The following is a 13537-nucleotide window of genomic DNA, read 5'->3' on the forward strand; positions in this document are numbered from 1 at the left end:
GTTCTGGGGAGCCGTTCCGTCCCCGTTTTGGGAGGGCAAGCCAGACAGCTGCTGTTGTTAGCAGGGAAGGTGAGAGAGCCGTAGAGCTGCACCTTGTGACTGTGTTTGTGCGCTCCAGGGCGTGCTGATGCCCAAGAGCCATCTCTTGTCTGCATAGCAAAGGAAGGACAAGGCCCCACGTTCTTCGGGAGGGGTGTGTGTCAGGCTAATCCTGTCCCCTCTGGCTTCAAGCCACACACTCGATTGGAAATGCGGGGCTGAATCGTGCTGCGGCACCTGCGGCCTGAGAGGTACCGAAGAACAGGGCTGGTGGGCCCAAAGGCCGTGATTGGCAAGTGGCCTTTCCGTTTCAGACAGAAGTGTGCTTTCTAAGGCATATCCGTACCTTTAACTTCTGTCTGCAGAGATGTGTCTGTGGGTTACTTATCGCTGTTGGGGTATAACCCTCGATGCCCGGCTAAAGAGCAGAAAGTTGTTTGCTCTCCCTCCCCGGCCGACACCGCGGACAGTACCGGCAAGGTGAAAGTGCGAGGAGTCACGGGAGAGGCTGAAGGCAGTTTCCTAGGCAAAGCCAAGGCCGCAAGAAGGAGCAAAGCAAAATGCGGGGTTCAATTCCAGCTTCCCGTTGGCAGGCAGATAGCTGTTCAGGCGCTTCCAGGAAAACGGGGCCCATCACGTGTGGCAGTTTGCTGGCAAGACAAACGGCATCGCTCGCAAGATGCCCTCATGCCTCCTTCCCAGGTTGGCTTTTACTGCGGAGCATGTCGGTAGGCGGTGCGGAATATGCCCTTGCTTCAGTTTGGGCCAGGGGCCCCGGCTGTGTTCCCCCGCAGCCTCCCCCGACTTCTTGTGCAACTCCAGCCTCCTGGCATGAAGGAGAGCATAAGAAGCAGAAACATCCTCGGTTTCTGTGGAAGCAGTGCTCTGCTACAGCACTTAATGTGGCTGTGTGATCAGCACTGTTTGCGCCCCAGTTCCCAAACCTGCTTGACAGGTGCCTGCCAGGAGGAAAAGACCTCTGCCCTAGCCAGACCCAGCACAATTCCCTAGCGTAGTGCAGCAGCACAAACAGAGAGTAGCAGCACTGCTGTTAGAGTGTCGCCTACGCTGCATCCGGTGGCACGGGGACGTAATGTCGTGGCTTACGGGCCCTGAGTCTGCCGAGGCGCTTCCAAAGGAAGGGGCTCTACTTCTGCCCAAAGGCTGCCGCAGCAGAAGGCTGCGCAGAGGAGGATGCTCTGCTTATGCACAGCGTTTCCACCTACGCAGAAGGTAGCTACTCAGAATGCTCTGTGGGGAAATGCATCCTTGGATTAACAGTATCGTCCGGGCCGCACAGTTGCATAGAAGCACCTGCGTTTCTACGTCAGAGCCCTCCCTGACGTACGTGAAGGAAGCGGGCAGCCATTCAGGGGCAGACCTGAGAAGACCGCGACATTACAAAAACTTGACTCAGGCAATCTCAGAGGGCGCGGGAACACGTGGGTTACAGAGTGTCCCCAAATGGCGGCTCCTCTCCGTGGAAGGCAGACGGATACAAAATGGCGCCCCCCTATGTGGGCATGGGGGAGGGATTTCCTGTGCTGGGCCCTCCTACCCCCGGGCGGGCCGATTGACGTTGGGATCCGCCCTTCACCGGAGGCTTTTTCCCAGCCCGGCACGCAGTCGGCACAGCGCTGCCAGCTGCTGACCAGGAAGAGCGGCGGGCCGGAGACGGAGGTCTGTGGAGCAGGAGCAGCAGCTTTACACGCCAGAGCGTTCCGTGCCTGGCTGCCCGAGTGGTAAGAGGTGCTCCGTTGCGCAAGGGGCGTAGTCAGGAGGGCTTGAAACTGCAGATTCCCGGATAGGGAGGGGGGCTCTCTGAGAGTTCTGGGGAGCCGTTCCGTCCCCGTTTTGGGAGGGCAAGCCAGACAGCTGCTGTTGTTAGCAGGGAAGGTGAGAGAGCCGTAGAGCTGCACCTTGTGACTGTGTTTGTGCGCTCCAGGGCGTGCTGATGCCCAAGAGCCATCTCTTGTCTGCATAGCAAAGGAAGGACAAGGCCCCACGTTCTTCGGGAGGGGTGTGTGTCAGGCTAATCCTGTCCCCTCTGGCTTCAAGCCACACACTCGATTGGAAATGCGGGGCTGAATCGTGCTGCGGCACCTGCGGCCTGAGAGGTACCGAAGAACAGGGCTGGTGGGCCCAAAGGCCGTGATTGGCAAGTGGCCTTTCCGTTTCAGACAGAAGTGTGCTTTCTAAGGCATATCCGTACCTTTAACTTCTGTCTGCAGAGATGTGTCTGTGGGTTACTTATCGCTGTTGGGGTATAACCCTCGATGCCCGGCTAAAGAGCAGAAAGTTGTTTGCTCTCCCTCCCCGGCCGACACCGCGGACAGTACCGGCAAGGTGAAAGTGCGAGGAGTCACGGGAGAGGCTGAAGGCAGTTTCCTAGGCAAAGCCAAGGCCGCAAGAAGGAGCAAAGCAAAATGCGGGGTTCAATTCCAGCTTCCCGTTGGCAGGCAGATAGCTGTTCAGGCGCTTCCAGGAAAACGGGGCCCATCACGTGTGGCAGTTTGCTGGCAAGACAAACGGCACCGCTCGCAAGATGCCCTCATGCCTCCTTCCCAGGTTGGCTTTTACTGCGGAGCATGTCGGTAGGCGGTGCGGAATACGCCCTTGCTTCAGTTTGGGCCAGGGGCCCCGGCTGTGTTCCCCCGCAGCCTCCCCCGACTTCTTGTGCAACTCCAGCCTCCTGGCATGAAGGAGAGCATAAGAAGCAGAAACATCCTCGGTTTCTGTGGAAGCAGTGCTCTGCTACAGCACTTAATGTGGCTGTGTGATCAGCACTGTTTGCGCCCCAGTTCCCAAACCTGCTTGACAGGTGCCTGCCAGGAGGAAAAGACCTCTGCCCTAGCCAGACCCAGCACAATTCCCTAGCGTAGTGCAGCAGCACAAACAGAGAGTAGCAGCACTGCTGTTAGAGTGTCGCCTACGCTGCATCCGGTGGCACGGGGACGTAATGTCGTGGCTTACGGGCCCTGAGTCTGCCGAGGCGCTTCCAAAGGAAGGGGCTCTACTTCTGCCCAAAGGCTGCCGCAGCAGAAGGCTGCGCAGAGGAGGATGCTCTGCTTATGCACAGCGTTTCCACCTACGCAGAAGGTAGCTACTCAGAATGCTCTGTGGGGAAATGCATCCTTGGATTAACAGTATCGTCCGGGCCGCACAGTTGCATAGAAGCACCTGCGTTTCTACGTCAGAGCCCTCCCTGACGTACGTGAAGGAAGCGGGCAGCCATTCAGGGGCAGACCTGAGAAGACCGCGACATTACAAAAACTTGACTCAGGCAATCTCAGAGGGCGCGGGAACACGTGGGTTACAGAGTGTCCCCAAATGGCGGCTCCTCTCCGTGGAAGGCAGACGGATACAAAATGGCGCCCCCCTATGTGGGCATGGGGGAGGGATTTCCTGTGCTGGGCCCTCCTACCCCCGGGCGGGCCGATTGACGTTGGGATCCGCCCTTCACCGGAGGCTTTTTCCCAGCCCGGCACGCAGTCGGCACAGCGCTGCCAGCTGCTGACCAGGAAGAGCGGCGGGCCGGAGACGGAGGTCTGTGGAGCAGGAGCAGCAGCTTTACACGCCAGAGCGTTCCGTGCCTGGCTGCCCGAGTGGTAAGAGGTGCTCCGTTGCGCAAGGGGCGTAGTCAGGAGGGCTTGAAACTGCAGATTCCCGTATAGGGTGGGGGCTCTCTGAGAGTTCTGGGGAGCCGTTCCGTCCCCGTTTTGGGAGGGCAAGCCAGACAGCTGCTGTTGTTAGCAGGGAAGGTGAGAGAGCCGTAGAGCTGCACCTTGTGACTGTGTTTGTGCGCTCCAGGGCGTGCTGATGCCCAAGAGCCATCTCTTGTCTGCATAGCAAAGGAAGGACAAGGCCCCACGTTCTTCGGGAGGGGTGTGTGTCAGGCTAATCCTGTCCCCTCTGGCTTCAAGCCACACACTCGATTGGAAATGCGGGGCTGAATCGTGCTGCGGCACCTGCGGCCTGAGAGGTACCGAAGAACAGGGCTGGTGGGCCCAAAGGCCGTGATTGGCAAGTGGCCTTTCCGTTTCAGACAGAAGTGTGCTTTCTAAGGCATATCCGTACCTTTAACTTCTGTCTGCAGAGATGTGTCTGTGGGTTACTTATCGCTGTTGGGGTATAACCCTCGATGCCCGGCTAAAGAGCAGAAAGTTGTTTGCTCTCCCTCCCCGGCCGACACCGCGGACAGTACCGGCAAGGTGAAAGTGCGAGGAGTCACGGGAGAGGCTGAAGGCAGTTTCCTAGGCAAAGCCAAGGCCGCAAGAAGGAGCAAAGCAAAATGCGGGGTTCAATTCCAGCTTCCCGTTGGCAGGCAGATAGCTGTTCAGGCGCTTCCAGGAAAACGGGGCCCATCACGTGTGGCAGTTTGCTGGCAAGACAAACGGCATCGCTCGCAAGATGCCCTCATGCCTCCTTCCCAGGTTGGCTTTTACTGCGGAGCATGTCGGTAGGCGGTGCGGAATATGCCCTTGCTTCAGTTTGGGCCAGGGGCCCCGGCTGTGTTCCCCCGCAGCCTCCCCCGACTTCTTGTGCAACTCCAGCCTCCTGGCATGAAGGAGAGCATAAGAAGCAGAAACATCCTCGGTTTCTGTGGAAGCAGTGCTCTGCTACAGCACTTAATGTGGCTGTGTGATCAGCACTGTTTGCGCCCCAGTTCCCAAACCTGCTTGACAGGTGCCTGCCAGGAGGAAAAGACCTCTGCCCTAGCCAGACCCAGCACAATTCCCTAGCGTAGTGCAGCAGCACAAACAGAGAGTAGCAGCACTGCTGTTAGAGTGTCGCCTACGCTGCATCCGGTGGCACGGGGACGTAATGTCGTGGCTTACGGGCCCTGAGTCTGCCGAGGCGCTTCCAAAGGAAGGGGCTCTACTTCTGCCCAAAGGCTGCCGCAGCAGAAGGCTGCGCAGAGGAGGATGCTCTGCTTATGCACAGCGTTTCCACCTACGCAGAAGGTAGCTACTCAGAATGCTCTGTGGGGAAATGCATCCTTGGATTAACAGTATCGTCCGGGCCGCACAGTTGCATAGAAGCACCTGCGTTTCTACGTCAGAGCCCTCCCTGACGTACGTGAAGGAAGCGGGCAGCCATTCAGGGGCAGACCTGAGAAGACCGCGACATTACAAAAACTTGACTCAGGCAATCTCAGAGGGCGCGGGAACACGTGGGTTACAGAGTGTCCCCAAATGGCGGCTCCTCTCCGTGGAAGGCAGACGGATACAAAATGGCGCCCCCCTATGTGGGCATGGGGGAGGGATTTCCTGTGCTGGGCCCTCCTACCCCCGGGCGGGCCGATTGACGTTGGGATCCGCCCTTCACCGGAGGCTTTTTCCCAGCCCGGCACGCAGTCGGCACAGCGCTGCCAGCTGCTGACCAGGAAGAGCGGCGGGCCGGAGACGGAGGTCTGTGGAGCAGGAGCAGCAGCTTTACACGCCAGAGCGTTCCGTGCCTGGCTGCCCGAGTGGTAAGAGGTGCTCCGTTGCACAAGGGGCGTAGTCAAGAGGGCTTGAAACTGCAGATTCCCGTATAGGGTGGGGGCTCTCTGAGAGTTCTGGGGAGCCGTTCCGTCCCCGTTTTGGGAGGGCAAGCCAGACAGCTGCTGTTGTTAGCAGGGAAGGTGAGAGAGCCGTAGAGCTGCACCTTGTGACTGTGTTTGTGCGCTCCAGGGCGTGCTGATGCCCAAGAGCCATCTCTTGTCTGCATAGCAAAGGAAGGACAAGGCCCCACGTTCTTCGGGAGGGGTGTGTGTCAGGCTAATCCTGTCCCCTCTGGCTTCAAGCCACACACTCGATTGGAAATGCGGGGCTGAATCGTGCTGCGGCACCTGCGGCCTGAGAGGTACCGAAGAACAGGGCTGGTGGGCCCAAAGGCCGTGATTGGCAAGTGGCCTTTCCGTTTCAGACAGAAGTGTGCTTTCTAAGGCATATCCGTACCTTTAACTTCTGTCTGCAGAGATGTGTCTGTGGGTTACTTATCGCTGTTGGGGTATAACCCTCGATGCCCGGCTAAAGAGCAGAAAGTTGTTTGCTCTCCCTCCCCGGCCGACACCGCGGACAGTACCGGCAAGGTGAAAGTGCGAGGAGTCACGGGAGAGGCTGAAGGCAGTTTCCTAGGCAAAGCCAAGGCCGCAAGAAGGAGCAAAGCAAAATGCGGGGTTCAATTCCAGCTTCCCGTTGGCAGGCAGATAGCTGTTCAGGCGCTTCCAGGAAAACGGGGCCCATCACGTGTGGCAGTTTGCTGGCAAGACAAACGGCACCGCTCGCAAGATGCCCTCATGCCTCCTTCCCAGGTTGGCTTTTACTGCGGAGCATGTCGGTAGGCGGTGTGGAATACGCCCTTGCTTCAGTTTGGGCCAGGGGCCCCGGCTGTGTTCCCCCGCAGCCTCCCCCGACTTCTTGTGCAACTCCAGCCTCCTGGCATGAAGGAGAGCATAAGAAGCAGAAACATCCTCGGTTTCTGTGGAAGCAGTGCTCTGCTACAGCACTTAATGTGGCTGTGTGATCAGCACTGTTTGCGCCCCAGTTCCCAAACCTGCTTGACAGGTGCCTGCCAGGAGGAAAAGACCTCTGCCCTAGCCAGACCCAGCACAATTCCCTAGCGTAGTGCAGCAGCACAAACAGAGAGTAGCAGCACTGCTGTTAGAGTGTCGCCTACGCTGCATCCGGTGGCACGGGGACGTAATGTCGTGGCTTACGGGCCCTGAGTCTGCCGAGGCGCTTCCAAAGGAAGGGGCTCTACTTCTGCCCAAAGGCTGCCGCAGCAGAAGGCTGCGCAGAGGAGGATGCTCTGCTTATGCACAGCGTTTCCACCTACGCAGAAGGTAGCTACTCAGAATGCTCTGTGGGGAAATGCATCCTTGGATTAACAGTATCGTCCGGGCCGCACAGTTGCATAGAAGCACCTGCGTTTCTACGTCAGAGCCCTCCCTGACGTACGTGAAGGAAGCGGGCAGCCATTCAGGGGCAGACCTGAGAAGACCGCGACATTACAAAAACTTGACTCAGGCAATCTCAGAGGGCGCGGGAACACGTGGGTTACAGAGTGTCCCCAAATGGCGGCTCCTCTCCGTGGAAGGCAGACGGATACAAAATGGCGCCCCCCTATGTGGGCATGGGGGAGGGATTTCCTGTGCTGGGCCCTCCTACCCCCGGGCGGGCCGATTGACGTTGGGATCCCCCCTTCACCGGAGGCTTTTTCCCAGCCCGGCACGCAGTCGGCACAGCGCTGCCAGCTGCTGACCAGGAAGAGCGGCGGGCCGGAGACAGAGGTCTGTGGAGCAGGAGCAGCAGCTTTACACGCCAGAGCGTTCCGTGCCTGGCTGCCCGAGTGGTAAGAGGTGCTCCGTTGCACAAGGGGCGTAGTCAAGAGGGCTTGAAACTGCAGATTCCCGTATAGGGTGGGGGCTCTCTGAGAGTTCTGGGGAGCCGTTCCGTCCCCGTTTTGGGAGGGCAAGCCAGACAGCTGCTGTTGTTAGCAGGGAAGGTGAGAGAGCCGTAGAGCTGCACCTTGTGACTGTGTTTGTGCGCTCCAGGGCGTGCTGATGCCCAAGAGCCATCTCTTGTCTGCATAGCAAAGGAAGGACAAGGCCCCACGTTCTTCGGGAGGGGTGTGTGTCAGGCTAATCCTGTCCCCTCTGGCTTCAAGCCACACACTCGATTGGAAATGCGGGGCTGAATCGTGCTGCGGCACCTGCGGCCTGAGAGGTACCGAAGAACAGGGCTGGTGGGCCCAAAGGCCGTGATTGGCAAGTGGCCTTTCCGTTTCAGACAGAAGTGTGCTTTCTAAGGCATATCCGTACCTTTAACTTCTGTCTGCAGAGATGTGTCTGTGGGTTACTTATCGCTGTTGGGGTATAACCCTCGATGCCCGGCTAAAGAGCAGAAAGTTGTTTGCTCTCCCTCCCCGGCCGACACCGCGGACAGTACCGGCAAGGTGAAAGTGCGAGGAGTCACGGGAGAGGCTGAAGGCAGTTTCCTAGGCAAAGCCAAGGCCGCAAGAAGGAGCAAAGCAAAATGCGGGGTTCAATTCCAGCTTCCCGTTGGCAGGCAGATAGCTGTTCAGGCGCTTCCAGGAAAACGGGGCCCATCACGTGTGGCAGTTTGCTGGCAAGACAAACGGCATCGCTCGCAAGATGCCCTCATGCCTCCTTCCCAGGTTGGCTTTTACTGCGGAGCATGTCGGTAGGCGGTGCGGAATATGCCCTTGCTTCAGTTTGGGCCAGGGGCCCCGGCTGTGTTCCCCCGCAGCCTCCCCCGACTTCTTGTGCAACTCCAGCCTCCTGGCATGAAGGAGAGCATAAGAAGCAGAAACATCCTCGGTTTCTGTGGAAGCAGTGCTCTGCTACAGCACTTAATGTGGCTGTGTGATCAGCACTGTTTGCGCCCCAGTTCCCAAACCTGCTTGACAGGTGCCTGCCAGGAGGAAAAGACCTCTGCCCTAGCCAGACCCAGCACAATTCCCTAGCGTAGTGCAGCAGCACAAACAGAGAGTAGCAGCACTGCTGTTAGAGTGTCGCCTACGCTGCATCCGGTGGCACGGGGACGTAATGTCGTGGCTTACGGGCCCTGAGTCTGCCGAGGCGCTTCCAAAGGAAGGGGCTCTACTTCTGCCCAAAGGCTGCCGCAGCAGAAGGCTGCGCAGAGGAGGATGCTCTGCTTATGCACAGCGTTTCCACCTACGCAGAAGGTAGCTACTCAGAATGCTCTGTGGGGAAATGCATCCTTGGATTAACAGTATCGTCCGGGCCGCACAGTTGCATAGAAGCACCTGCGTTTCTACGTCAGAGCCCTCCCTGACGTACGTGAAGGAAGCGGGCAGCCATTCAGGGGCAGACCTGAGAAGACCGCGACATTACAAAAACTTGACTCAGGCAATCTCAGAGGGCGCGGGAACACGTGGGTTACAGAGTGTCCCCAAATGGCGGCTCCTCTCCGTGGAAGGCAGACGGATACAAAATGGCGCCCCCCTATGTGGGCAGGGGGGAGGGATTTCCTGTGCTGGGCCCTCCTACCCCCGGGCGGGCCGATTGACGTTGGGATCCGCCCTTCACCGGAGGCTTTTTCCCAGCCCGGCACGCAGTCGGCACAGCGCTGCCAGCTGCTGACCAGGAAGAGCGGCGGGCCGGAGACGGAGGTCTGTGGAGCAGGAGCAGCAGCTTTACACGCCAGAGCGTTCCGTGCCTGGCTGCCCGAGTGGTAAGAGGTGCTCTGTTGCGCAAGGGGCGTAGTCGGGAGGGCTTGAAACTGCAGATTCCCGGAGAGTTCGGGGAGCCGTTCCGTCCCCGTTTTGGGAGGGCAAGCCAGACAGCTGCTGTTGTTAGCAGGGAAGGTGAGAGAGCCGTAGAGCTGCACCTTGTGACTGTGTTTGTGCGCTCCAGGGCGTGCTGATGCCCAAGAGCCATCTCTTGTCTGCATAGCAAAGGAAGGACAAGGCCCCACGTTCTTCGGGAGGGGTGTGTGTCAGGCTAATCCTGTCCCCTCTGGCTTCAAGCCACACACTCGATTGGAAATGCGGGGCTGAATCGTGCTGCGGCACCTGCGGCCTGAGAGGTACCGAAGAACAGGGCTGGTGGGCCCAAAGGCCGTGATTGGCAAGTGGCCTTTCCGTTTCAGACAGAAGTGTGCTTTCTAAGGCATATCCGTACCTTTAACTTCTGTCTGCAGAGATGTGTCTGTGGGTTACTTATCGCTGTTGGGGTATAACCCTCGATGCCCGGCTAAAGAGCAGAAAGTTGTTTGCTCTCCCTCCCCGGCCGACACCGCGGACAGTACCGGCAAGGTGAAAGTGCGAGGAGTCACGGGAGAGGCTGAAGGCAGTTTCCTAGGCAAAGCCAAGGCCGCAAGAAGGAGCAAAGCAAAATGCGGGGTTCAATTCCAGCTTCCCGTTGGCAGGCAGATAGCTGTTCAGGCGCTTCCAGGAAAACGGGGCCCATCACGTGTGGCAGTTTGCTGGCAAGACAAACGGCACCGCTCGCAAGATGCCCTCATGCCTCCTTCCCAGGTTGGCTTTTACTGCGGAGCATGTCGGTGGGCGGTGCGGAATACGCCCTTGCTTCAGTTTGGACCAGGGGCCCCGGCTGTGTTCCCCCGTAGACTTCTTGTGCAACTCCAACCTCCTGGCATGAAGGAGAGCATAAGAAGCAGAAACATCCTCGGTTTCTGTGGAAGCAGTGCTCTGCTACAGCACTTAATGTGGCTGTGTGATCAGCACTGTTTGCGCCCCAGTTCCCAAACCTGCTTGACAGGTGCCTGCCAGGAGGAAAAGACCTCTGCCCTAGCCAGACCCAGCACAATTCCCTAGCGTAGTGCAGCAGCACAAACAGAGAGTAGCAGCACTGCTGTTAGAGTGTCGCCTACGCTGCATCCGGTGGCACGGGGACGTAATGTCGTGGCTTACGGGCCCTGAGTCTGCCGAGGCGCTTCCAAAGGAAGGGGCTCTACTTCTGCCCAAAGGCTGCCGCAGCAGAAGGCTGCGCAGAGGAGGATGCTCTGCTTATGCACAGCGTTTCCACCTACGCAGAAGGTAGCTACTCAGAATGCTCTGTGGGGAAATGCATCCTTGGATTAACAGTATCGTCCGGGCCGCACAGTTGCATAGAAGCACCTGCGTTTCTACGTCAGAGCCCTCCCTGACGTACGTGAAGGAAGCGGGCAGCCATTCAGGGGCAGACCTGAGAAGACCGCGACATTACAAAAACTTGACTCAGGCAATCTCAGAGGGCGCGGGAACACGTGGGTTACAGAGTGTCCCCAAATGGCGGCTCCTCTCCATGGAAGGCAGACGGATACAAAATGGCGCCCCCCTATGTGGGCATGGGGGAGGGATTTCCTGTGCTGGGCCCTCCTACCCCCGGGCGGGCCGATTGACGTTGGGATCCGCCCTTCACCGGAGGCTTTTTCCCAGCCCGGCACGCAGTCGGCACAGCGCTGCCAGCTGCTGACCAGGAAGAGCGGCGGGCCGGAGACGGAGGTCTGTGGAGCAGGAGCAGCAGCTTTACACGCCAGAGCGTTCCGTGCCTGGCTGCCCGAGTGGTAAGAGGTGCTCCGTTGCGCAAGGGGCGTAGTCAGGAGGGCTTGAAACTGCAGATTCCCGGATAGGGAGGGGGGCTCTCTGAGAGTTCTGGGGAGCCGTTCCGTTCCCGTTTTGGGAGGGCAAGCCAGACAGCTGCTGTTGTTAGCAGGGAAGGTGAGAGAGCCGTAGAGCTGCACCTTGTGACTGTGTTTGTGCGCTCCAGGGCGTGCTGATGCCCAAGAGCCATCTCTTGTCTGCATAGCAAAGGAAGGACAAGGCCCCACGTTCTTCGGGAGGGGTGTGTGTCAGGCTAATCCTGTTCCGGAAAACGGGGCACATCATGTGTTGCAGTTTGCTGGCAAGACAAACCACATCGCTCGCAGTTCGCCCTCATGCCTCCTTCCGAGTTTGGCTTTTACTGTGGAGCATGTCGGTAAGCGGTGCGGAATGCTCCTTTGCTTCAGTTTGGGCCATGGGCCCAGGCTGTGTTCCCCCACAGCCTCCCCCGACTTTTTGTGCAACTCCATCCTTCTTGTTTAGCTGTTATTTGATGTTGATTGATTGCCTTCCTGTTTTGTTGTTCTTCTTTGGAGAAAGAGGATACCTCCTCTTGGCTTCTTTTTAATTCATTTTTTGTGGCATTTTTACTATTTCTTTTCAGCGATCTTCACAATAGCCTTTTTCTTCTGAGGTGCTCCCAATACCCGGATAGGAGTTCTCCCGATTCTGTGGTATTCTGTATTATACCTTACCAGTTTGATATTTACCCTTTTAATCCTCCTTGGATTTTGGTACTGTCTCCAAATAATTCTCACTATTTCTGGAATTATTTTGTGCTCTCCCATCTCTTCCTATCCTCCATAAACCTTTACCCTAACTAACTAACACCTGCTCATTAAATTTCTTCCTTTATGATATTCAAGCCCAGAAATGGGAGTGTTATTACTTTCCTTAACAGCAGCCATTGTTACATATGGAAATGTTAGGTTGTTCCAGAAGCAGGGAGAATCACTCTGTTAGCAGTAACAAATAAAAACGTATAACACAAAACATAGTACTATGGCAACAAAAATACAAAATGTAACATCACACAGCATCCTCTTGTCACAGACACCACCCTGTGTACACTGAAATAAAGCAAATTAGTAACCAGCTCATCTTTTCCTTATGAGTTTAACTTCTGACAGTGTGCATTCCTTGACAGACCAACTAGTTCCTCAGCGTCTTGGAATAACCTCCCATAACAATACTTCAGTTACTCCACATGCCTTATTGGTTTACAAATGAATGCCTCTGGCCACTGTAAAGACATATCAGTACCAACATACAGCAACACCTTCCTCCCCTTTTTTGGGGAGTTCTGAGAAATCAATTTGCCATTGTTGCTTTCCCTTCTAAATTATTAATTAGATTCCTATCTTCTCTAGAATATTTTACAGGTTCTGAGTTTTTTATTTACAGGTTCTTCAGGTTTAGAGATTTTAAGTTTACTGTCTGGAATTAAAGCCTTCTTCAACTACCTGTTCTGACACCTGATTCATCATGTTATTTCTAATTTCCTGTACAGTGTTACCCTCCTGATGTCCTGTTACAATGTATAACAGCCATAGTCTTTGGTAGATTTGCATCATGCTGTTTTCCTTGTGTATACAATCCTTGCTCTTTTCATATGGAATTGTGATGTGTAGCATCCCAAATATATAATAAGCATCTGTCCATACAATTAAGGCTCTTGTCCAGGCAGTTATTTTGGCCTGTTGAGGGAAAGTCTGCTCAGGTAATGGTTATGTTTCAATTACCCTGTCAGTTGCAGCTACTGCACGTCCTGACTTACTGCTACCATTGGTAAACCAGGTGCCTTCTGCATCTTCTAAGGATTTGTCCTTCGGGTCCGACTGGCTGGAATATGCAGCTTCAGTTGTTTCAAAGTAGTCATGAAATACTTGTTCCCTAGGATTTCTGCTAAGGAAAGATACTGGGTTGACAATATTAGTTACAATTATCCTGCTCTGCTAGGATGGCCTGGGATTTCAGGAATCTTTGGGGTGAGTGCCAATGCCCCCCTTTTATCTCCAGTACGGTAGACACTGTATGAGACATCAAAACTGTTATTCTATGGCCTAGCATAACTTGACTTGTTTCTTGAGTATTGAGTTTTAGTGCAGCCACTGCCCTCAAACACCCCAGCCATTCCTTACTCACTTCATCAAACTGTTTGGAGAAATGTGCCACTGCCCTTTGATAAGATCCAAGATTCTGTGCAAGGACTCCAAGGGCTATTCCTTGTTTTTCATGCAAGTTGGTAGCCCCAAAGCAGAGGGCCTTCATTCTTATTTCAGCTGAGGGAATGCCCACCTTGCCTCCCCATTTCATATAAGATTTTGGCTTTACCAATAGTCCGTAGCTGTGTATCCACGGTGGGCACCATCCTGTCATTCCCGGGAATGTACAGATTTCCTCAGCAGTTGGTGACTCAGGG

General features: G+C 55.9%; 1 long non-coding RNA gene across 1 annotated transcript; it reads left to right on the forward strand.

Moving 5' to 3' along the window:
* Positions 1-7431: 7431 nt before the first annotated feature.
* Positions 7432-12785, forward strand: LOC128089571 (uncharacterized). Its single transcript, XR_008210616.1, has 2 exons — positions 7432-8202; positions 11466-12785. It is a non-coding gene; the product is annotated as an uncharacterized LOC128089571 (long non-coding RNA).
* Positions 12786-13537: the final 752 nt, after the last annotated feature.

The sequence above is a fragment of the Tympanuchus pallidicinctus genome, unplaced genomic scaffold, assembly GCF_026119805.1.
Source record: "Tympanuchus pallidicinctus isolate F22 unplaced genomic scaffold, pur_lepc_1.0 scaffold4, whole genome shotgun sequence".
Taxonomy (NCBI): Eukaryota; Metazoa; Chordata; class Aves; order Galliformes; family Phasianidae; genus Tympanuchus; species Tympanuchus pallidicinctus.